Genomic DNA, 25,999 nt, shown 5'->3' with positions numbered 1-25,999 from the left:
CAAGGGTGAGCAATCAATTGCTCAGCAGTACCACTATATGAATAACAAGTAAACTATTTAAAATAAAGCAGTTATAGGAACAGAATTCATAACTCATTAGAAAAAAAGTAAAACATGTATAAACTGGATATTCAAAACTAGCATGCTCTGTAAAACAATAGTATCAGTCATGTGCTGTGTATAAATACCGGAGTCCAATTTTAGCATCCTATTTTGATTTCCAAAACCACTGTTCCATTACAGGAACCATCAAACCATCTGTCCTGTTACAGGGACCACAAAACCATTTGTTTCGTTACTGGAACCACAATCACAATCAGATATGTATTGGATGTTATCTAGGGATGGCTGATCAGACCTCCACATAATTTATCTAGGATAGTTGGCCGCGCTATCACACAAATTGTCTAGGAAAGCTGATCGGGCTTTCACACAAATTAACCGGATCCACAGAGACTAGCTAGGTCTCTGATTAACTATGCTGGACTAATCGGTGAAGATAGGGTGCACAACGGAATTAGCCACTTACGCAACATTATCCAATATCTGATTTGTTTTATCCAGTTTTCAAAATCACTTTTACCTATCTCTTGTTAAAAACCATTCTATCGTAGCACACTATTCAAAACCTCCTTTCATTTTAATCACATTTTAGAGATAGGTACTTTCAGAAGTTACTTCTCCCCAAAACATATCTAAACAACATATTCAAATATAGGGGATACGTAGCTTAAAAAGTTTCTGTTCCTGCTTGAAAATAAAATAACATTTCATTCATATATACTGAACCATAAGAGTATGGTCAGGGGTACTTACCTCGCAGAGCTTACAACAATATCTGATTAACCTTGGACTGACTTGGACGCTCGGCTTTATCGCCTTACTATCAGACTATCCTGGATACGACTTCAACACTCAGGTCCTTCACTTGGAACCTTGCTAAGCCTGTTGACTGATCGATAGATTATTTTTAGTCCACCGTCAACTCTCGGGCCTTCCGAATATAACCTACAGAATCAAAATGCCCTAATTTAGATATTCAATTATGCTTGACATATCCTCGCTAACAATCTACCCGTACATTAACAAAACCCGACTCGTAACATACACATTATTGTAATACATGTATCAGTTAGGGTTCACGTTCTCGAAAGTCAGTTTGGTGTTCGTTTTCAGAAAATACGTATACTCGTCATTTTACGAAATTAGGGTTATTGGTTTTGGCAAAACACTTCACCATGACATACAATCAGGTTTCGTATTAAACATATGTATATATTTATATATACTCGCTCGACATCCCGATAATTACTGGATACGCTCCCGTTTTTTCGTAATTTAATTTCCCGGAAATCTAGCAGCACTTCCTTTATTTATCGGACTAACCCGTCGAAGCAATTCGACGTCCCAATTCATAACTATGCAAACCAACAATTATAACCACAATCCCAATAATCTCGAATAATAATATTTAACTACTATTTCACTTCGAACTCATAAATAAAATTTATACATTTATTATTTATTTATATTAGGACTCAGAACCGCGTCATCACAGTCCACCGCACGCTCGTCGAAAGTCATCGCGAACGGCGGTAAAATCTATTGGTGCCCGATAATATTCGGGTTTCCAAATAAATTCTACCGATTACTAAAATAATTTCCTGCACAAAAATCTCTTTATTTCACAAAATCAGTCAAATAATTCAGGAGAAAATATAAAAAGAATTCGATTAAAATTCGAACAGCCACAAGAAATGCACAGTCGAACCACAACAATCACAAGCCACGCACCATACGCGCCTTCAACCTCACACACACACCCGACACACACTCGATACACACACTCAACACACACACTCAACACATACACATACACACACTCACGGTACTACACATACAAGCATATATATATATATACATATGTATATATATACACAGTAGTAAACAAAAGCAGAGCTAAGGAATTCACTGAAACAGGACGTATGGAAAAACTCACCGGAATCAGAGCACTCGGGGATTAAAAAGGAGAAATAGAGCGGAAGATGGAAAAAAGAAAGAGGGGAAATCGAGAGATTAATAACGAGAGATGGGATTAAATTAAAGTGAGAAGCAACAGCTCGCGAGAGATAGCGAGAGAGACGAGACTAAGAAATTGATGAGACTATAAATGGATACAGGGCAAATGGCTGGGTTTTATCTGATTTTTTTTCAACAAATAGCACACTTCCATGTATCTAATGGTAAGTACAGAGAAGACACGTGTCCTTTTTACTGCCTCCTAGCCTTGTTTTTTATTCCGTGTTTCGACATATACGAACCAAGGTGCACTTAAAACGATTTCAAAAAATCATGAAAACAGTCTTAAAATGTTATAAATATACCGAAGTTAAGAAAAACGTAAATTTCATAATTTAAAATAGTTTCTGAAACACAATTTATATCCACTTTTATCAATTAAACGAATCGACGCGCGGGTGAAATAAACCCCAAAAATTTCCAAAATAATTTTAAAATTCTCAGAATATTATAAACTTCACAAAATATGAGTTTCGTAATTTTTTGAAGAACTCTGGAATTAAATACGGATTTTAAAAATAAATGGAATCATAAAATCATTTAAAGATAAATAATTAATGAAATATTGATTTCTAAATTTTAAAAATTCCTAAAAATAATAAATAAAATTATGAAGCAATAAAAATTATTTTAGAGATAATCCATGTATTTATGAAAATAAATCTTAAATAAAATCACGTTTAAATATATAAACAAAGAAACACGGTTCGACAATTAATTACACAAATGATCCTCGAACACCAATAATCACTTATAACTACTAATAGGATAATATCTAGCTGACAGAACCCATGCACATATTTTATTTATTTAATTATTCAATAATTACACATTTAAATAATAATATTTAAAAAAAATATTTGGAGTTCAATAACATATATAAAAAGGGTTTTGATCTTCGGATTAATTGAATTAGGGTTTATATAGTATGAATATTCTTAACTGATATTAGGCGTTTTTGAATTAGGGGTTATTAGTCGATTTGGATTATTGGGTTCTGTTCCTTGCTTCATTTGCAATCGATTGGTATATAGCAAGGCATCAAACGATTCCTGAATAGTGTTCATCGAGTTCTTGAACTCTTCGCTGGAGTTTATGTCGATTTTGGCCGGAGGTTGTGTTCCAAGCATGGTTTGTGATGTTTGTTACTTCATTAGTGTTTCTGGGAAGGCTGTAAATGAATTTCAAGCAAAAACTAGACCAAAACGTATCGATTTAAGCATTAATCGAGGTCGTTAGAACTTCCCAACCTCGCCGGATTCTGCAAAATTTCCGGCGGGTCTGGGTTGTTCTTGGCAACCCGATTGTTGACCCGTTTTCCTGTATTTCGACCCCCTTCATCTTCTTTTGTTCAGTTGCATTTCCAAATCCTTTTTCTGGAATTTTATTTTTAAAAATAATTCAAAAAAAATTCTATTTTTATTTTCTAAAATTGATTTTTTATTTTCAAAAATGCCTTTAATTATTTAAAAATTCAGAAATAAATCTGAATTATTTAATTAGTTAATTTTAATTGATAATTATTTATTTAATTGGTCAATTAATTTAAATATTAATTGATTAATTGATTTAAATATTTATTAATTAATTTTAAATGATTATTTAATTGGATTTAATTATTTCTTTTGATTTAAAAATTCTGAAAAATAGTTTCGAGCTTTAAAATATTATTTTAAATTATTTTCAAGGCTCAATAATTATTATAAAATGATTGTAAAGCCAGATTCGGGCAATCGAACCCAATTTATTGTTTTAAAATGAATCAACGGCTCGTTTTAATTCCGAAAAATGTTTAAAAATTCGTATTAAATATCCGAAAAATCATTTTGACATCAAATCTTCTTTGGAAAAGTACATTCATCTAATATCTTACATGCTATGTGTTATATGTGATCTAATTGATATGTTATATGCGTATATGTGTATCGTTTGACTGTTTCAATCGTAACTTTCAATCCGTAAATTAGATTTGGGTGAAACGAAGGGTAGATAAAACCTTATGACGTCTATGTGATAATTTGATAATGTGAGATGAATATTGATAGAAAAAGGAAGCAAGTGATCAAAAAATGGAATCGATGCGTAGAAAATAAAGCAAGTGATTAGTGAATAAAAACGTGGCATAAAAAGGTAGCCAAGTGGTTGTTGAATAGAATCATTAGACATGTACAAGTGAAGTTGGAATCATTTGTGATATGGAAAGTACTTCTGAACCTTTTTCGAGACATGTTGCAAATATTTCTAAACTCTCTAGTGACATGTTGCTAGTATTCAAAATAGTTCTGCTTTATATTATAAGTACTTTGAATCATTCAGTCATGAACCCTGATCACATCATTTGATCTTGAGTTGTAAGCCTTATTCTTTGTAAACCATCCATTGTTGATTTACGAGATACTAAACTACACACAAATACGATACTACTCCACAAATACATATCCACCATACACCAAACACTGGAAAATAATTGCTTGAACATACAGAAACTTTTATACTCAATCATACCTGGTAACATCAATGAACTAAACCTTGTGAAATCATTGTTCAGTTAAGACCTGATTCTCCCAAGAGGCTGGAAGCCATTCCTCATACATACCTTGATATACCCCGGTGATACTCATAAATTATATTACGCTTTTGTAATATCCGGGAAAATTATGTGAATATTATATGTTAAATAAATAAATATTGTGTGTTTTATAAATTTAAAGTAATTGTTGCTATGATATGAGATGTTATAACTGTTATGTGTGTTTCTGTGTGGGCCAGAATTTTTTTTTTCGATTGATTAAAAATATGTTAAATTGCAATTATATGAACTTATCTGCAAACGGGACGCTTAATGAGTCTAGAGGTTTGTAATAAAATTTGAATAAGTTGTAAAATTAATTAGACTATGGTTTGTAATAACATTTGATTTGTATTAGTGCATGTTCCATACTATAACCTGTGATCGATCCAGTGTAGGTAAAGGGGTCGTATTTATTATATTATTCCGCTGTGATTATTTTATTTTGGTTTTTTGGCGAGTGACCCCCAAATCTAGACCCCGGGTTTGGAGGGCGTCACAGGTTGGTATCAGAGCTACAGGTTATGGTCACTGAAACAGGCTTAGGATTGTCATAGATGAGTCATATGAAGATCACATAAGATAGGCGTGTGTAGTCTAGCTTTTATAGGATTAAATTTAGGTTATTGGGTTAGGATATAGTTAAGTTATTTAAGTTCCCTGTTTTGCGTTTAGCTTTAGGCCTTGTGTCATTGCCCTGCTATTTTGTTGGTTTAGTTAAGATTTCAAGAGAGGATTTTAAAAGTTCGGATAATTCGGGGTAAATTTTCTTTGTGTTATTATTCTTGAGATAATAAGCAGGATTATGTGATAATCATGTCGCTTGTGTTAATATGGTAGCAAGTTTATGATATTCAGGGAAGAGATATTGTTTGCGAATTTTGATATGCTAAGGAATTGCTACATATTTGACACAATGCTTGACAGATTATTATATATGTTGCTTGTTTCTTACCAGAATAATGGCACCAAAGAGAAGGAATAATTCAGGAGAGGGTAGTACCGAGAGCCGTACAGATCCAGCGATTATCCAGATGTTGGGACTGATGCAGCAGCAGATGTTACATCTTACGCAACAGCAACAACAGCAGCAACAGCAACAGCAACAGCGAGCAGCACCACATACAGTGACTTTTAAGCAGTTTCAAGCAGTGAAGCCACCTGAGTTCAAGGGAAGTGCTGATCCTGTGGAAGCCAATGCATGGCTCAAGGAAATGGAAAAGGCTTTTGAATTGGTCGGAGCAGGAGCTGAGCAGAAGACCAAGTTTGCAAGTTACTTTCTGAAGGGTGAGGCGAACTATTGGTGGGAATCCGCGCGAGCATTGGAAGGAGGTGAGTTTATAACTTGGGAGAGATTCACAGAGCTGTTTCTAGAGAAGTATTTTCCGAGGTATATGAAGAATCAAATGGAGATCCAATTCTTGAACTTGACCCAGGGAGATCTTACTGTAGCTGAGTACGAAGCTAAGTTTACTGAATTAGCGAGGTTCGTTCCAGACCAGGTTGATACGGATGAAAAGAAAGCAAGAAGGTTTGAACAGGGATTGAGATTTTGGATTCAGAATAGGGTGGCCATGTTTGAGTTGACTTCATATGTGGCAGTGGTTCAGAAAGCAATGGTGATCGAAAGTAGGAGTGATATGTATCAGAAAGGGAAGGATGGGAAGAAAAGGAAAATAGAAACCTCAGGAGGAGGCCAGCAACAAGGTAACTTCCAGGGCCGTTTCAATAAAAGGCCAGAGTTTCAGGACAATAAGAGTGTGGGATTTAAGAAACCACAGCCAGGAAATGTGAACCGTTTTCAGAATTCAAATCAGCAGAGAGCCAACCATCCACCTGCGTCAGAGTGCAAATTTTGTGGTAGAAGGCATTTTGGGATTTGTAAGGCTAATGTGTTGTGTTATAAGTGCAATCAGAAGGGACACTATGCTAATGAGTGTCGAAGTCAGACTACAGCTCAGAAATCAGGGACACTGTGCTTTAAATGTGGAAAGATGGGGCATATTGCCAGGGACTGCCAGACAACTGAACCAACTGCTAATGTGCCAAGGATTGAAGGACCACCAGCAAAGGACCAGCCAAAGGCTAGGACATTCAATATGACTATGAAGGATGCTGTTCAGAGTTCAGACGTGGTTGCAGGTACGCTTCCAGTCAACTTCATAGATGCTAAAGTTTTATTTGATTCTAGAGCTACAAGATCATTTATTTCTCAAAGTTTTGTCGATAAACTGCATTGCGAAGTTAAGTTGTTAGAACAAGCATTAATGATAGAGTTAGCTAATAAGGATCAAGTTTCCGTCGACCGAGTGTGCCCGAGGTGCGATATTGAGATAGGAGGACATCATTTCTATGCCGACTTAATACCTTTTAAGTTGGGAGAATTTGATGTTATTTTAGGAATGGATTGGTTGTCAGAAAATAACGCTCAGATTGATTGTAAGAAAGGAAAGCTGAGTCCACGATATGTTGGTCCTTTTGAGATCTTGAAGCGTGTGGGAAAGGTTGCTTATGAATTAGCGTTACCCCCTCACATGCAGCATATTCACATCGTGTTCCACGTGTCAATGTTGAAGCATTATTTGCCTGTTCGAACCATGTGATAGAATACGAGCCAATCGAGATTCAGCAAGATTTGTCTTTTGTAGAGCAACCAGTGCAGATTTTAGATAAGAAAGAAAGAGTACTTAGGAATAAGTCTGTATCTTTAGTGCGAGTCTTGTGGAGGAATCCCAAGGTTGAAGAGTTGACTTGGGAGTTGGAAAGCAAAATGCAATCCGAGTATCCTCATTTGTTTTCCTAGGCTGATTCTGAGGACAGAATCCTGTTAAGGGGGGAAGGATGTAATATCCGGGAAAATTATGTGAATATTATATGTTAAATAAATAAATATTGTGTGTTTTATAAATTTAAAGTAATTGTTTCTATGATATGAGATGTTATAACTGTTATGTGTGTTTCTGTGCGGGCCATAAATTTTTTTTTCGATTGATTAAAAATATGTTAAATTGCAATTATATGAACTTATCTGCAAACGGGATGCTTAATTAGTCTAGAGGTTTGTAATAAAATTTGAATAAGTTGTAAAATTAATTAGACTATGGTTTGTAATAACATTTGATTTGTATTAGTGCCTGTTCCATACTATAACCTGTGATCGATCCAGTGTAGGTAAAGGGGTCGTATTTATTATATTATTCCGCTGTGATTATTTTATTTTGGTTTATTGGCGAGTGACCCCCAAATCTAGACCCCGGGTTTGGAGGGCGTCACAGCTTTTATACAAATGTTTTGTCCCTGTTGATTATAATCCCATTTTATTGAATTATAATGTTTATCATACTGAACTATTTTAGAATTGGATAGTTTTTTTTATGTGGACCAGATTTGTTGTCGAATTAGGCCAACGTGTTCCTTGGATCCAGTTTATAGAGGAGAGCCGTGTGCCTTTCTCGGTGTTAGTGCGTGACTGATCAGCAGCCTAACCTTGGTTTTAAAATTTAAAATGAATATCCAATTCTAATGAATGTTTAACAAGAAACTTGATTCCTCTAAATCATCTCGTTTGATGATTGTTTAACCTCAGTTATTGTTATTATCCCTTGCTGAGCTAGTTAGCTCACTCTTGCGAATCTATTAATGTATTATACAGTTTAAAAGGAAATGATTGATAGCAAGGTTTCTCAGTCCAATGTGCGAGCTAGGATTCCAGGACGAGTTGAATCGAGCCAACAGAAGCTCTCTATTATAGTTGAGTTGTACAAACTTGTAAGAATAAATTTCATTACCGAGTGTAAGTTAAACTAGTTAGGATTTGGTGCGATGTAATAAAAGTTAAGATTGTGGCTTGTTTTCATACTTTAACCTATTGTGATCCGTGATTGTGTAAAGCAGGGTCATTGCAAATAATATTTCATATACAGGTTTATATATTGTGTGTGTTGTGGAGGGTGCCACAGGTTGGTATCGGAGCTATAGGTTATAAGTCACTGAAACAAGCCTAGATTGTCGGGATTGGGTAGAGGGTTAGGATTAGGAATAGGAAATAGAAAGATAGGACGTCGTGAGATTGAGTGTGACTATATAGTAAGTTTTCGGTACGATTTGTGTTGCGATTCGAGATTCTTATCCTGTAATGTGATTTCCAAATAACGGCAATGACAGATCCTATTTTCCCTGTATCATCTGATCATTCAGAGCCTTCTGTTCGAGGATCATCATTTTCACCCAGATTTAATTTGCCCTTTGTTCTTCCACCAGTATTAACTGTATTACCTCCTGTAATAACAGCTACACCCACTTGAAGCTATTCTACGTTATTTTACCACAACCCCTGATGTGAGACCATCCATTCAAGAACCCCCATCTATTGATTCTGGTTCTACTGGACACTCAGTCGTGAGTGCATCTTTTCAGTTTATCCTACACCCTGTTCTATACCATCAATTTGAGACCTGTCTTATGGAGCAACAACACCTATAAGGATAGATACGAGAGCTACAACGTGTTGTGAATACCGAGGTACTAAGGAAAGTAAGAAGGAATTTAGAAAGAAGATTCATGTGTTCCGGAGGATAGCTGCTACCTGGTTAAACGGTGCCATTAGTGAATAGGCCACCCATGATTAGCTTGTGGGATAAACTAGATGAGTTTTGAAAAAAGTTAAAGAAGAGTAAAGATCTGGAGTTTTCTTGGAGTTAGATGATGGTGTTATGATGATTATGATATATATAGTAGCAATGTGATATGATATCAGCGAACTTGTTTTATAGAATAGACTTATTGATTATTTGATAGAACGTAACGATAGTAAAAGTGGTGATGGGAGTATTACCAGTATGGAAGCTTTGAAGTGAAGTTACGAATAAGATAATATGTAACGGCAACTGAAGTTTTCATTGATTAAGGAAGACAAATGGACCCAATAAAGGAGAGAAGATAGATTAAAGTGAATGTGCCTTTATGTGATTATTACCTTGTTATGGGTACGGAGAACAATAACCAACTCATATAGTAAAGACAATTAGATGTGCAATTCTCAAAATTTTTAAACAAGTTTTTGAAAAAAAGATTTTCTTAACAAAATTTCCAAAAGCCCCTTTTAATAAAATAAGTTTTAAACATCGATTGTCAAGTTACTACTTGAGTTTCTTGTTTGTTAAGAAGACCCGAATTACCTGGAAGGGTACTTGTTCCAGACTTAGTATTGTTAATTTAGAGCACAAAGTAACCCGCTATTATGAAGAAGTTTAATCATTCCTAACAGAAAAGTGCAAATCTTGTTTGATAAGACTAACAACAGAATCCGCGTACATAGAAACTATTCATCCAATTCCTGAGGCTGTTAGAGTTTAAATAATTCATTGATTTAAAAGAAGCCTGAGCATGATCGAAGAAGGATGAGTCAAATCGATATGTTGAATGATAAGTGGTTATTCTAAGTTGCAAAGATGAAATTTGAAGTTATCATGTAAGAGCGCAATTATGATTGAATTGTTAAAATATTATACGCGCAGGTACGACGCTAAAGACACAACACTTAATAAGTAAGAATCTATCATAGTCCTTAATAGATGAAGGAATTTCAACGGATTTTGTGAAGTGGTGATATGATTCGGCATGGGGTCTATTGATCGAACGAGCTATTAAGGTATATTTAAGTGAAATGCGAATAGTGACTAACTGTATCATTCTTTCCAACAATACTACAGTATATATTCTTCTTGACTCTTGAATAAGTATCAATTTCTTTTGTTATAAGATCTACGAAATGATAAGGAACATAAAAGTTTTGCATTCCTTTCAAATTTATTGTTCCCTCAAGTTTTGCTTTCTGATTGGGACAAGCAGTGTTATGGTGAGACGCTTTGTCGGAATGATGAAGAGTCGGGTGGGATGCCACCTAATCATGTGTTGTATGCCATATGGTATGAAAGACTGGTCATCTTAAGTACCAATGTGGTTGTCTCATTCATATTCAAGTCATTACTTCTTCTTTCTTTTCAACTCTAAGTTTATTGAATTATGGAACCTTCTAGTTGTTTTGATGCATTGTTGTTCTTTAAGAAAGTTTTCCAAATAAAATCAATCTATCAAGAACCAAGCAAAAAAAGCTACAATCATTGGATTTGCATGTTTCAAGTATGGTAAAATCAGAGCCTATGGCGAGGATTGTAAATCACCAGCCCCAGTCAGGGATGCACTAGGAATTAAGGGAATCTACTCTGATAAGGAATACATCTCCAAGGACGAGAGTTCACGATATATTTGTGAAATATGTTATTCAGAAGAATGTAACAACTGGGAATTTTCGTAAATTAATTATGCAATTAAAGTGTAATTATGTGAATTATGTGAGAATGGAAATATTTAAATAAATATTAAATTCCAGTTTGACGTGACAGCTGGTATAAAGAGAATGATTATGAAGCGTAGTTGAAAACGCTCAGCGTCGGGTCGTCAGTCAGGACGCGACCCGTTACGCGAAGAATGAATATTAGTAAAAAGGAAAATTTTATGATTAAGTATATTTCATTATGATACGTGATATGTGAATCTATGTTAAGGTGCAGGATTATGTGATTATATACTTATATGATATTATTTGGAATTTTAGAAAATAAGAAGTGCATTAATTGCTATTTATATAGGTTATAAATGCATTTTTATTCTTTAAGAAAAATAGTTTTTAAAATTCTTTTTATTTAGAAATTTTGAATTTAATTTTATTAAATTCCTAAAATTCTAAGCTATTTTATGATGTCACTCTTGTAATTTATATATTTATGGTTTTATTTATAAAATGTATTCTTTGTAATCAATTAGATTAATAATTATTAGATTATCTAATTGCCCTTGCATGCATTTCCACTCACAATATAAGAGAAGGGTAGTTGTGTCATTAACTACCCCACTATCTCATTTCAACTTAGCCAAATTACCACTCTAGCCTTGCATGCATTTTGTGCTAGTAGTAGGAGAATGATAGATTGATAAATTCCAAAATCCACTAACTTTGCACATGGGAGAATCAATTTAAAAGCTTGTCATTTCACTCACCACTTCACTCATCTCATTTCTTTTCCTGCTCTCCCCTTTTTCTCTCTCTCTCGGCTCTCTCCCTCTCTTCTTTTCTCTCTCACCCGAACTCTCTCTCTCTCTCTCTCTATCCTACATCCAACACCAAAATCTAATTAAAATTAAAAGATCTTGCCATTTATCTTTATCATTTTCAATTCTCTATCCATATACTCTTTGCATGTAAGCGTTTAAGGAAGTTTTTGCATCAACATCTCTTGATTATATCTAATAAAATGTAATTTCTTAGTGTATGACCTTAAGTGAGAGTATAGTACGTAAGTTATGTGATTTTATTGGTTTTTTTGGAGATAGGTTCGACTTTTGCTATTAAAAAGGTGGGTTTTGATTTTGATTCAAAGTTTATAAAGGTTTTGGTTCAAATGAATGAGTTTTGCAAAAGGGTTTTAATGTTCGATTAGTTTTGATGATATATATATAAACCTTTGTTTTTGAGTTGTTTTCCTTGCATGCATGTAAAGTCCTAAGTGTAATCAAGTTATATTTTGTTTGGTTTGGAAAGAAAACAGGTTAAATGATTAAATCATGGGTTTAATTAAGTTGGATTTGTGATTTAGAGTATTGCATGTAACATCTGGGAAATTTATGTCTGTATTATATCATATTTATAATAAATTATGTGTGTTAATGTGTCATTTATGTGGAATTATCTGTCAAACCCTAATTACATGTGTTACGTGCATTCTGTGTCGTTCCGGTATTTTTAAGATATTTTTCAGATATTTTATTTTGCATTCATAGCTTTCATTTCAAACGTTTTACGACTCGAACCATGATTTTAAAGCAGGTATTTCAAATAAAATAATGGGCCTTATTTTTCATCAAACGGCTTTTACCATCGCATTATTCTAAACACCTAGGCATTTTATAAATTTTCTCGTTTTGCGAAAAATGACTTTTCCGGGCCCCATTGGGTGTTTAAAACCCCACAAAAATCACATTTTTATTTTTATAAAATTATAGGACTTTTATTTGTACCATTTCTTTGTATTTTTGCATTATTCACAATTTTTGGGAAATTTTGGCATATATATTGCATATATAAAATATTTATAAATTAAATTTTAATACTCAAAAATTATAAAATTAGGGGCTTATTAATTTTAAAAAGTGTAGAATTAGGGCCTTAATTTTATTTAGGAGTATTAATTTTACTATTATAAATAGCCTAAATTTTATTTAATTAATTATAATTAATCATTAAAAATCAGAAATTAATCAAAATTCTCTACAAACCGGGTCAGGTAGAACCAAATCGGGTCGAAGAATCAATCAAGGATTTCCAGCTGATTTCTTCATCAAATTGATTCAAGTACTGAAATTGAAGGTCTTGATCTGTTCTTTCCATTTCTAGTATCAATTTCATGTTTTGAATCGTAATTTTTGATTTTCGATTTCTAGGGTTTATACTCGAATTAGGACTTTTTGATTCCAGGGTTATTATGATGTTTTGATGATTGACATAGTGTCCTGATGTGATTTACAGTCGATTCATGGTATTTAATTGATCGAACGATACTCAGATAGCAAGGTTCGATTATTAGGGTTTATACCGAATTTTCAAATTATAACTCGATGATTTCTGTGAATATTTGGTTCCTGATATGTTATGGGTTAGATTGTATATGTTCTAAGCTTTGATTTGCACTATAGAACGTTAAGTTTCATGTACAAAATCAAAAGTTGGTATTTTGACCCGTTTGCAAGTCGGGTTGAATGATTTTGTGAACTATACGATGATTTTTGGTTCTATTTAATGTTGTGAATAGATTCTGCATGTTCTCAGCTTCATTTTGATGTATAGAACATAGGGGTTTAAGTTCAGGTTAGCAAAATCGTACTTTGGCCGGAGTTGTGGGTTGCAGATCACCGGAGATGAAGTTTCGGTGATGTTATGGTTATGTTTTCATCAGAATTGAATTTAGAATGATACAGGGAAGGATTTGGGATCAAAAACGAAGTGGAATGGTGTGTTTTTGGCCATGAACGGGCATTGCCGGAGTCCGGCCAAAGGCTGCCGGAATCTGGAAAATTTCCAGAACCCGGTGGACCTTCAAGGTCGACCCGGTTGTGTTCTTCATGACCCGTTTGACCCATGTAAAATACCCGGGTTTGATCTGTTTTTGTCAGGAATAGTATTCTAACAAATGTTTCTGGATTTTTAATTTCTATTTTATTTTTATTAATTTTAAAAATCAGTTTTATTTATTTTATAAATTGATTAATTAATTATTTATTTAATTGATTTATATTATAAATAATTCTGAAATATTTTCTAAAAATCAGATTTAATTATTTTCTCATTTAATTATTAATTATTAATTATTTATTAATTATTTAAGAATGATTAATTATTTTGATAATTAATCAAATAAGTTTCAATAAATCATAATAAATTCATTTTAATTTCAAAAATTATAGAATAATCATTTTCAATTCTGTTTTTACTTAAATAATGATTTAAAATTATTTTATGGTTTAAAAATTAGTAATAATTATTTATATTGAATATTAAATTGAATTATCCGTATTTAATTGATATTAATTACACCGTTAGTCCGATTCGAGCGAAACGAAAGTCTTTTGACTCAGAAAAATGAATTCTTTTCATTAAAGATAATATTAAGACCTAATTTCTTCTAGAAATTAGTTGACTTTGTTATTTATTTGATTGTCAATCGAGTTGTGTGCCGAAACGAGTCCGAAAAATTGCGAAAAAATAGGAAACGAGTCAGATAATGATCAGTTGAGCGATCAGCGAGTCGATTTTGATTCTGAAAATTATTTTAACTATAAAAATGATTATGTGCCTATTTGATTATGTGTATTATGTGGTTAATCGAGTCTTACTTGCTAATATATAATATACGAGTCAGTCATAAGCGCATGGGTAGGTAATAGGAACGATGTTAAGTCGATTCAAGATGCAATTGAAGTACGAAATGACTAAGGTAGTCTATTTCTCTAACAGAGGTTAAGCCAGCAAGACAAGTTGAGTCGGTGAAAGATGAAGGTAAAATATTTACAGTGAGTCACGCAGAAGGCAAGTTTTTCCCCTATTCTACTTTCAGAATAGTGATATTTCTTCAGATTCTTATTACGCTTGCACTCTTTTAATTCTTGTTCATATTTTATTTCGATTCTTGATTTCTCCTTTTCATTTGAATTCATTGTTCATACTCCTATTGTTACTCACAATTATTGATATATTCTGGTGATTAGAATATATCAAAGCATACCGATTGTTCCGGTTGCTATTCCATGGACTAGATAATGATACTTTGGGGATTAAATTTACTTAATCCTAAGGACTGGGACATAACCGGATCCTTGAGATGGGCCGTAGTGCCTGGGTGCCTGATGGGATCTATATAGTGGGATATAGATTTGCACTATATCCTGGCTTATCAGCAGGGTATATATGCGAACTTGTGTCCAGTTTAGTTCGTTTGTATTCTCCAGTAATGGCCTTCTTTCTATGCTCGCGGGGTTATATCTTTGAAGATATACCCGGGTTACTGATTCATTTAAATTTCTTTAACACTATTTATATTTTGCGGACTTGTTGAGCAATATTTGGCTCATCCCTTTTGTTGTTATTCACCTTATTGTTTTCAGTTAAGAAGGAATATGAAACCCATCAGGACTCGAGTGGTAAAGAAGTGGGTCAAGCCTCGGGATCCTCTCATACCCAAGGTATTGATCCCAATCCAGGAAGAAAGCTTTGAGTTGCCCGAACAGGTGGAGTGTAGATAGTCAGTGCGTATGTTTGAATAAAAGATGAACTTAATTTAAAACTGGTTAGACAATGGTTTGTAATAAAGAGAGTTTGTAAGATTTTGAATTTGGTTTGTAATAAAGTAGTTAGTGGTTCTTGTTTTCATACTTCAACTTAAAAATATCTTGGTTAATTTAGAAGGGGTTTAGATTTATTTCTTTATTATTTGTTGATCAGATTGTACAGGTTTAGTGATTAGCTAGTAACCCCTAGACTTATACCCCGGGTCTGGAGGGCGTTACATTGTATGTTGAGTTGATTGATTGCATGTCGATTCTATAAATTATTTTGTTATTAATTGGGTTAGTGTTTAATTTGGAAATCGAATATGGTTTATATTGGATATGTGAGTAGATAAGTATGAATAAGTTATTATTATTAAAAGCATGGATTTCATTCGATTTTAAAGGAATAAATGATTGGATTTATGCATGTTAAGATTTTGTTCAAAAATAATGTTTTGGTTCGGTTTTTGATTTAAAAGAAATGATTTAAATAAGTGTTCTTGTTTGGAATGGATTAAAATAGGTTTAAATTGTAAATGGAACCTTGCATGTCGATATTTGAAAAATTATTTGTGTTTTATTGAAAAAGCCGAATGGTATATAGTATTAAAAAGGGTTGATTCGAGTTGTTTGGTCAATTTAATTTTAGAGTCTAATTATTTGGTTTGTGTAAGATTGATTTGGTGTTTAAAAGATGTTTGGTTAGTTGCATGTCAAGTTAAGTGGTTGCATGTTGATTTCTTGGCTTGGTACCATTTTTTTTGGTTCGGATTTTATGGTTAAAAATGAAGGAATAGTTGTTTGGTTGTCGAGTTATTTAGATCGTGATTATTTTGTTAAGATATAGATTTAGGTATGCAAGTATATACTCGCTACGTGTTATATGAGTATCCTATGATTAGGATTGAATATACGAGTTAAGTATATAAGTATATACTACTAAGTGCTATGTGAAAATTTTGTGATTATACTCGTGTATATAAGTTAAGCTTTCATGCGAGTTGGGATAATCGTTACACGTTCAAGGAACGTTGAGTGCGAATAAGTATCTAATTAGGGATTATGTTTTGAATTGTAGATTCAGATAGCGGAGGCATTCAGGATTGTAGATTCAAGTAGTGGAGGCATTCAGGCTAGAAAAGGGAAAGGAAACTTAGGTGGCAATAGTTCAGCTTCAGTAGTTCAGTTTTAATTTCCGTAAAGCAGGAAAGCGATTTAAGGCAAGTAACTCTGCCTTGTCTTATGAATTGATATTGCTAATGCCATGATAAAGTAGTGATTTTTTTATACTTGTGATACCCTGTTATTAATTTTTGAGAAACCCTAATATTGATTCTTGTGATAACTTGTTCTTGAATCCCGCTCGACCGTTTACAACCACTTGATTGATTCATACCCGATTACATTGCCTATTTCCTTTAGCACCCTATGATCTCATAAACCCTAAGAGAACCTTTATGAATTCCCTTGCGAAATGTCTTGAGTAACCTAAATTCTTCATTAACATGAATTCCCTACAATAGTCCCTTAATATATCAAATGAATCCTAAACCCCTCATAAATTTGAATAATTTCTTTTGGGAACCCTAATCTTAATAACATTCCCTCATTTTAGACAACCTGTAACTTGAACCTTGACAATGCATACACTTGTTATCTTGTCCTTGATCAAGAACCCTTTGAATTAAAATTAATTGATTAAAAAGGAATTGGATGGTATTTTTCTAATAAGACTGAGGCGCCAGTCACTGTGATGATTTTTAAACCTCAGTAGCGGGGAACCTGATGGTTTTATATGGCCAATGTGTTTCGAAGATCCTCAAAGGTTGTGAATCACTTGTTATGTGGTTCAGAGCTTTGATGTGGGCTGATCACCCCCCATTGCTCATATCGCCGTGCAGATTTCCAATCCCATTCACTTATTAAAGACTTGAGCTTTTATTTGAGATTTCATATTGTTGATTTACCTTCTGATATTGTTATCAATCATATAATTGATTCCCAGAGTTGAATAGATTTTTCCACTTGAAAGATCCTTTGAGATCCAGCTAATGATTTATGATGAATGTTGGCTTTCACCCTATCTTGAGCCTTGATTCCTGAAAGCCCAAACCTTTCCTCATAACCCTTTTATAGCCCAAAGACAGAAATCTGCCACCTAGAGATTTTAAAGTAGAATGCCTCAGATTTTTCTATTGTTATTATTATTGCTTTTTAGAACTGCTATGTAGTTACTTGCTGAGCTTTTGGCTCATATATATTTGCTTTGATCTAACCATGGCAGTTAAGCAAGAGATGGCCAGACTTAGGCGTTCAGCTCACATGAGTTTTTCCTGGCAGTCCCTACCGTGTCATAGGTTTCCAGATGCCAAAATGGGTAGTAGTGTGTGTGAGCAAGCATAGTAGTTGGAACGATTCTTTAAGTTGGTTCAGATACAGTGGGTTATCTGTCGATTCCATTTCGGAATTGAAAAATTGAATTCATTAATATTTTGGGTTGTAAATTATTTATTTTGGTTGGTAGTTGTAATCTTGTCTCGAACTTAATCCTATTTAGATACTGTTAGGTATTTAATCGGGGTTTATTATATCTGTTGATATTATTAGTTTACCGGTGTGTGAGTCCTCATTTCCTAACCTTGAGATTGAGGTCATCACAACAAGTACTGATTTCGTCATCCGTTGACATCATCATCCGCTGATATCATTATCCGTCGATATCCTCATCATTCGCCGATGCTTGTAATCATCATCCGTCGATGCTTATTACCATCATCCGTCGATGTTAGTAATTACCATCTGCAGATGCTTCTGATAGTTTCTGTTTGATATCACCAATTGCTCCTAACAACGTATCTCCATGTTTGTGAAACTGCCCAAAAAATGAGTTTTCACTCTCAGATCTTCAAGTAGTTCTTAGCAACCCAAACATTGGCTCATTTCTAAAAAATATAGGAATCCATGAAGCCATTAGAGCATACATATCTTGCAACCACTCATAATTTTCTAAGTGAAATTCCTTTACTACTGCCTCACATCCGCACTCAAACTCTTCAGTTTCTATAATAGATGACCATATATAAGTTTTCATTTCCTCCATAAAGTTCGTCTCTTTGTATAATCGATTACCAAGCTGTAAAAAAACAAAAAAAAAATAAAATAAAAATTAGTGGAACCTAATGAACTTCATGTTAGGCCCTTAATCAACTGTAGGGGGGGTGAATAAAGTTAATACAATCAATTCGACAAAGCTTCAACATAATCAACAGTTTTTATATTATCTGATAAAAACTTATTACAAACGTACTCTCTCAAAAGGATGAACAAATATCCTTGAGAGCTGCTAGGTTATGAGAAAGATAAAATAATGTCGCAATACATATAGCATGAACCTAATCTATGCTTTATATAGAGCACAACTACACAATGTATAAGGAATCCTATTCCATTAACTACAAGGAAACTTATACAATGCTTCTGAGATAAAGTCCTTTACCGCCTTGAGTTCCTGTTTCCTTTTCCTTATCGTAGATCAACTGATGTGACAAATACTGATTACATCATCCGTTGATATCATCATTCGTTGATATCATTATCCGTCGATATCATCATCTGTTAATATCATCATCATCCGTTGATATAAGTTTTGATATGAACTTCTGATAGTTTCTGCTTGATATCATCAATTGCTCCTAACAATCTCCCCTAACTTGTTCATTTTGGAAATATAGACAAGTTCCAGTTGATGATGTAAAAAATATCTAAATGCAAGAATCAAGTATGCATATTCAATCTTGCTTTAGTGAATATCAGTCTTTACTCTTCCTTAGGAACTACTTTTTTAACTTGAGCAATGTCAGCGGTTAACTTTAGTTTATCATCCCAGTCAGCGGTTAACCTAGTATTGGTTGTGCTTATTCGTCTTATGAGCGTCGCGAACTTATAAGATAGTGTGTTAATTCTAAATGAAGCGAAAATGAATTTAAAGATTTAGAACTTGCCATGCTAGCATAGGTTCATGTGTTATTGTTATGCATGATTTGTAGTTAATTTTAACCATCTTACTTGCCCTATGTAATCATGATAGATAACTTGTGCATTAAACCGTTATGTTGTCAAATTCTATAGACATATAGGGTCTCAATATAATTGGTGTCTATTCATCTTCTATCTCTTTTGTGGATGTCTGGTAGTATGGTATTTGTGCAATGAAAGTTGGTGTTTAGCAGTTTCCTGTTATCTGATTAGTGTCATCACCATTACACGCTAAGGTTAAGAACGAAAAGGCTATTAAATGAAGTATTTAATGAAGTTAGAATCCCATGTTTGTCATATATATTAACTCAACCATTCTTATTATCTTTGTTATAATTGTTAACTTAAGTTTAGTTAAAAACAATCTCAATTTGTTAATCGTCTTAGCATTAAATAATAATCACACCAGTGTTGCATAGATACATTGACTGAAATTAAAAACTTGATTCTCTATGGGAACGAACTAGAAGATATTCTATATTACTTGTGAACGCGTATAGTTGCGTGTATTTTAGCGCGTGTTTAACGACTAACAAGTTTTTGGCGCCGCTCCCGGGGAATTCGGTGTTAATTTTTAGTTTATGTGTTTGTCATTAATGGTCGTTAAAGTTCATTAACTCGGACATTTTTACTTATCTATTTCCTTGTCTTATTCCATGTACTCTAGAGAGCGTGTATTCATACGCTTTCACGGGCTCGTAAGAGAACTCCGGATCAAGCCGAGGAAGAAACTGTAGTGATTCGAATGGAAGTTTTTGAAGATGAAGAGAAGGTAGAAGAAGAAGAGAAAGTCGAGGAACCAACTTTAGTAGTAATGGGAGATCAAGCAGAAATTCATAAGGCTTTGATGGATTATTCTCAGACAAAGATCAATGATATTCAGTCGAGCATCATCAGACCAGCCATCTCGGCTAATACTTTGAAATCAAGTCAAATATGATTCAGATGATACAAAACTCAGTTCAGTTTGGGGGTTCTCCTACAGAAGACCCCAACATGCACATCAGGGACTTCATCGAGATTTGCGACACTTTCAAGTTCAATGGTGTGACTGAAGATGCTATTAAGCTGAGACTCTTCTCATTCTCTCTGAGGGACAAAGCAAAGTGCTGGTTACATTCTCTACCACCAGAGTCTATCACTACTTGGGAAGATCTTGCTCAAAATTTTCTCACAAAATTCTTCCCTATGGCGAAGACTGCTGCAATCAGGAATGCTCATACTCAGTTTGCTCATCAAACTGGAAAATCTCTGTGTGAGGCTTGGGATCGATATAAGGAGATGCTAAGGAAGTGCCCACACTATGGCATGCCTGATTGGATTATTATAAACTGTTTTTAAAATGGATTGGGGGCTAATTCTAGACCCATGCTCGATGCAGCATCAGGAGGAGCCTTGTGGACTAAAAGCTATAATGAAGCTCATGAACTGATTGAACTGATGGCTGCTAATGGAAATCAGAATCCTTCTCAGAGGCTAACTCAGGGTAAATTAGCAGGAATTCTTGAGTTGGATGCAGCAACTGCTATAGCTGCCCAACTTAAGGCTTTTACGATGAAGGTGGACACTTTGGCTAATTATGGAGTTAATCAAATCACTAGTATCTGTGAGCTTTGTGTTAGTGCCCATGAGACTAATCAGTGTGCTAGTTCTAGTGAATCAGCTCAGTTCGTGAGCAACTTTCAGCGATCACAACAACCTGTGCCAGCCACCTATCATCCTAACAACCACGATCATCCTAATTTCAGCTGGAGCAACACTCAGAATACGGTTCAACAGCCTTATCAGCAGTACCCAACAACATAGTACAACCCCCCTGGTTTTCAGCAACCATAATATGCACCAAGTAAGCAACTTCAGCTGCAATAAGCTAATGAAAAATCTGAATTAGACGAGTTGAAGCTTATGTGCAAAAGCCAAGTTATTTCTATCAAGACCTTGGAAAATCAAATTGGAAAAATTACCAATGCCTTGCTAAATCATCAACCTGGTACACTACCTAGTGACACTGAAGTGTCAGGAAAGAGGGAAGCTAAGGAGCAGGTGAAGGCAATCACTTTGAGGTCTGGAAAGGTTGCAAATCCCGCAAAAACTTAAGTTTCGGAGGAAGAAGTCGGGGCTGAAGAAGTAGTAAAGTAGTATGAAGCAGAAGTGGAACCAAGGAAGACTATTGTTGAGCACACTCCTCCTGAGGGTAATATAGGGGAGAAACAGATCTATCCTCCACCGCCTTTTCCTAAGCGGCTGCAGAAGAAAAAGCTGGATAAGCAATTTGAGAAGTTTCTGGAGGAGTTCAAGAAACTTCATATTAACATACCTTTCGCTGAGGCTCTTGAGCAGATGCCTAGTTACGCAAAGTTTATAAAAGGTATTCTCTCTCGTAAAGTGAAGCTAGATGATTTGGAGACTGTTCCTCTCACGGAGGAATGTAGTGTTGTGCTGTAATAGAAGTGGCCTCCAAAGCTAAAAGATCCTGGAAGCTTCACTATTCCGTGTACTATTGGAAAATTATCTTTCGATAGATGCTTACGTGACTTGGGAGCTAGCATCAATCTGATGCCTTTGTCAATCTTCAGGCAGTTGGACTTGCCTGATCCAAAACCGACGTATATGACTTTGTAGTTGGCCGACCGTTCTATTTCATATCCGCGAGGTATTGTGGTGGATTTCTTGGTCAAGGTTGATAAACTCATCTTCCCTACTGATTTTATAATTCTTAATTTTGAGGAGGATAAGAAGATTCCCATAATCTTGGGAAGACATTTCCTGGCGACTAGCCGTACCTTGATAGATGTGTAGAAGGGTGAGCTTATAATGCGAGTGCTGGATCAGGATGTAACTTTTAATGTGTTCAATGCTATGAAATTTCCTATGGAAAATGAGGAGTGCTTAAAGGTAGAGTTGGTCGATTATGTGGTTACATAAGAACTTGATCAATTTCTAAGGTCTGATGCCTTAGAGAAGGACTTGTTGGGAAATTCAAATAGTGAAGATGATGAAGGTGAAGAGCAATTGCAATATCTGAATGCTTCTCCCTCGAAGAGGAAGATTGATTTCCTTTTGAATCTCTGGGAATGGAGGAGTTGAACAAATCTCTAAAATGCCTCAAGCCATCTATTGAGGAAGCTCCTACTCTTAAGCTTAAGCCACTACCGGAACATTTGAGCTATGCTTTTTTAGGTGATGCATCTACTCTGCCTGTGATTATTGTATTTGACCTTTCAGGTAGTGATGAGGAAAAACTCCTGAGGATTCTAAGAGAGTTCAAATCGGCAATCGGTTGGACCATAGCAGATATTAAGGGAATCAACCATTCTTATTGCATGCATAAAATTCTTCTAGAGGAAGGTAGCAAGCCTATGGTTGAGCAGAAAAGAAGACTTAATCCAATCATGAAGGAAGGAGTGAAGAAGGAAATTCTTAAGTGGCTGGATGCAGGGATTATCTATCCCATTTCTGAGAGTTCTTGGGTGAGTCCAGTTCAGTGTGTACCGAAGGAAGGAGGTATCACAGTAGTTGCTAATGAGAAGAATGAGCTCATCCCTACTCGAACAGTCACGGGATGGAGAGTTTGTATGGACTACAGGAAGCTGAACAAGGCCACTAGAAGGATCACTTCCCTCTACCTTTCATTGACCAGATGCTCGACAGGCTGGCTAGTCACGGTACTACTGTCTTCTGGATGGTTATTTAGGTTATAATCAGATTTTATCGCTCCAGAGGATCATGAGAAGAGTACTTTCACTTGTCCATTTGGTACTTTCGCCTTCAGACGAGTTTCTTTTGGTTTGTGAGGTGCACCAGCCACATTTCAGAGCTGTATGATGGCCATCTTTTCTGATATGATTGGCCAAAATGTGGAGATGTTCATGGACGACTTCTCTGTATTTGGCAATTCTTTTGATGAATGCTTGCAGAATCTTGGAAACGTTCTCAAGAGGTGTGTTGAGACCAATCTGGTTCTCAATTGGGAAAAATGTCACTTTATGGTGCGATAGAGCATTATTCTTGGGCACAAGGCTTCTAGTAAGGGTCTTGAGGTGGACAAAGCCAAGGTGGGGGTCATTGAAAATCTTCCTCCGCCTATTTTTGTTAAGGGAATTCACAGTTTTCTTGGCCATGCGGGTTTCTATAGGCGTTTCATCAAGGACTTCTCTAAGATTTCGAAGCCATTGTGCAGTTTGCTAGAGAAATATGTCCCTTTCAAGTTTGATGATGAGTGCCTTGCTGCTTTTGAGATGTTGAAAAAGAGTTTAATCACAACACATGTGATAACTACACCTGACTGGAATGAACCTTTTGAGATGATGTGCGATGCAAGTGATTATGTAGTTGGAGTAGTTCTTGGGCAGAGAAAGAACAACATATTTCATGTGGTCTACTATTCTAGTAAGACCCTAAATAGTGCTCTACTGAAATATACTACTACGGAGAAAGAACTTTTGGCTATTGTCTATGATTTCGAGAAATTTCGATCTTATCTGCTTGGGATGAAGGTGATAGTTTTCACTGATCACGATGCAATTCGATACCTTGTCTCAAAGAAAGACTCGAAGCCTAGATTGATAAGATAGGTTCTTTTTCTTCAATAATTTAAATTAGAGATCAAGGACATAAAATGGACTGAAAATCAAGTCGCTGATCATCTCTCGCATTTAGAAGATCCAAGTGCAACTTCACTAGATAAGACATTAATCAATGAGTCTTTTCCAGATGAGCAGCTGTTTGGAGTGCAAAAGGAAGAACCGTGGTTTGCAGATATTGTGAACTACCTTATGAGTAATATCATCCCTCCCGACTTGTCAAACGCTCAAAGGAAGAAGTTTCTACATGAAGTGAAGTGGTATATATGGGATGAGCCATTTCTTTTTTGATAAGGAGATGACCAAATTATCAGGAGATGTATTCCTTACAGCGAAATGGGGGGGGGATCTTGCGAGATTTCCACTCAACGGCTTATGGAGGACATTATGGTGGAGAAAAGATAACAGCTCATATTCTTCAAGCAGGTTTTTTTTGGCCAACCTTGTTTAAAGATGCTCATCAGTTTGTTTTGAAATAAGATCGATGTCAACGAGTGGGTAATATATCCAAGGGGGATGAGATTCCTCTTAATGTGCTTCTCGAGGTTGAATTCTTCGATGTTTAGGGAATTGACTTCACGGGGCCATTTGTCTCATCTTGCAACAATCAATATATTTTGTTGGCGGTCGATTATGTCTCGAAATGGGTTGAAGTTAAGGTGTTACCAACAAATGATGCAAAAGTAGTGTTTAATTTTCTTCACAAGCAGATATTCACAAGGTTTGGAACTCCAAGAGTCATAATCAGTGATGCGGGGTCGCATTTTTTCAATCGCAAGTTCACTGCTATGATGCAAAGGTATAATGTGAATCATCGCATTGCAAAAGCTTATCATCCTCAGAAAAATGGTCAAGCTAAGGTATCTAACAGAGAGATCAATCGTATTCTAGAAAAATTTGTGTGTCCATCAAGGAAAGATTGGTCTTTGAAGCTTGATGAAGATGTTTGGTTGTATAGAACAGCCTACAAGACTCCATTAGGAATGTCGCAGTTTCAGTTTGTGTATGGTAAGGGGTGTCATCTGCCGGTGGAGCTAGAGCATAAAGCGTATTGGGATTTGAAGAACTTATATCTGGACTTGGATACAGCTGGAAAGAAGAGGATGCTTCAATTGAATGAACTCGACGAGTTTTGACTTCAAGCTTATGAGAACAACAAAATGTATAAGGAGAAAGTCAAGAGGTGGCGCGATAGGGGTCTAGTGCTCAAATCATTTTTGCCGGGGAAACAAGTTCTTTTGTTTAACTTTCATCTCCGTCTTTTTCCTGGAAAATTGAAGTCAAGATGGTCAGGGCCGTTTGTTGTCAAAATTGTGTTTCCATATGGAGCGGTGGAGATTTTTGAGAATGATCCGGGCCAAGCATTCAAGGTAAATGGTCAGAGGTTGAAGCATTACTATGGTGACACGGCAAACCGCGAGGTGGTTAGTGCCGTTTTATTGTCCGTTTGAGCTCAAGATTCTACGTCGAGCTAATGATGTAAAACAAGCGCTTCTTGGGAGGCAATCCAAGTTTGTTGTACATTAGTAGGTAGAGGAAGCAAGAAGAAAGGAGAAAAAGAAAAAAAAAATAGAAAAAGAAAAAAATTTAGGGCTAACTTCAAAAGCTGAGCGCGCCCGCGCTAATCTAGCGCGCGACCGCGCCATTTTTCCAGAAACCTAGCGTGCCTGCGCTGATCTAGCGCGCGCCCGCGCCAATTTGGCAGAAGGTGAGCGCGCCCGCGCTATTCTAGTGCACGGCCACGTCGGGTCCAGTTTTCAAAAAAAAGTAGCAGTTGTGAAGAGAAAATCAGGATTTTTACGACAAAATCAATTTTTACTCGAATTTTACTGTTCCACATCCCAAATTTCCC

At 35.4% G+C, this 25,999-nt stretch overlaps 1 non-coding gene across 1 annotated transcript; it reads right to left on the bottom strand.

Annotated features, from left to right (window-relative positions):
* Positions 1 to 20,767: 20,767 nt before the first annotated feature.
* LOC141669341 (small nucleolar RNA R71) lies at positions 20,768 to 20,874 on the bottom strand. Its single transcript, XR_012553628.1, has one exon. It is a non-coding gene; the product is annotated as a small nucleolar RNA R71 (small nucleolar RNA).
* Positions 20,875 to 25,999: the final 5,125 nt, after the last annotated feature.

This window comes from Apium graveolens, chromosome 6 (assembly GCF_009905375.1).
Source record: "Apium graveolens cultivar Ventura chromosome 6, ASM990537v1, whole genome shotgun sequence".
Taxonomy (NCBI): Eukaryota; Viridiplantae; Streptophyta; class Magnoliopsida; order Apiales; family Apiaceae; genus Apium; species Apium graveolens.
Note: the sequence above shows the minus strand (reverse complement) of the source record. Positions and strands in the feature narration are given on the sequence as shown.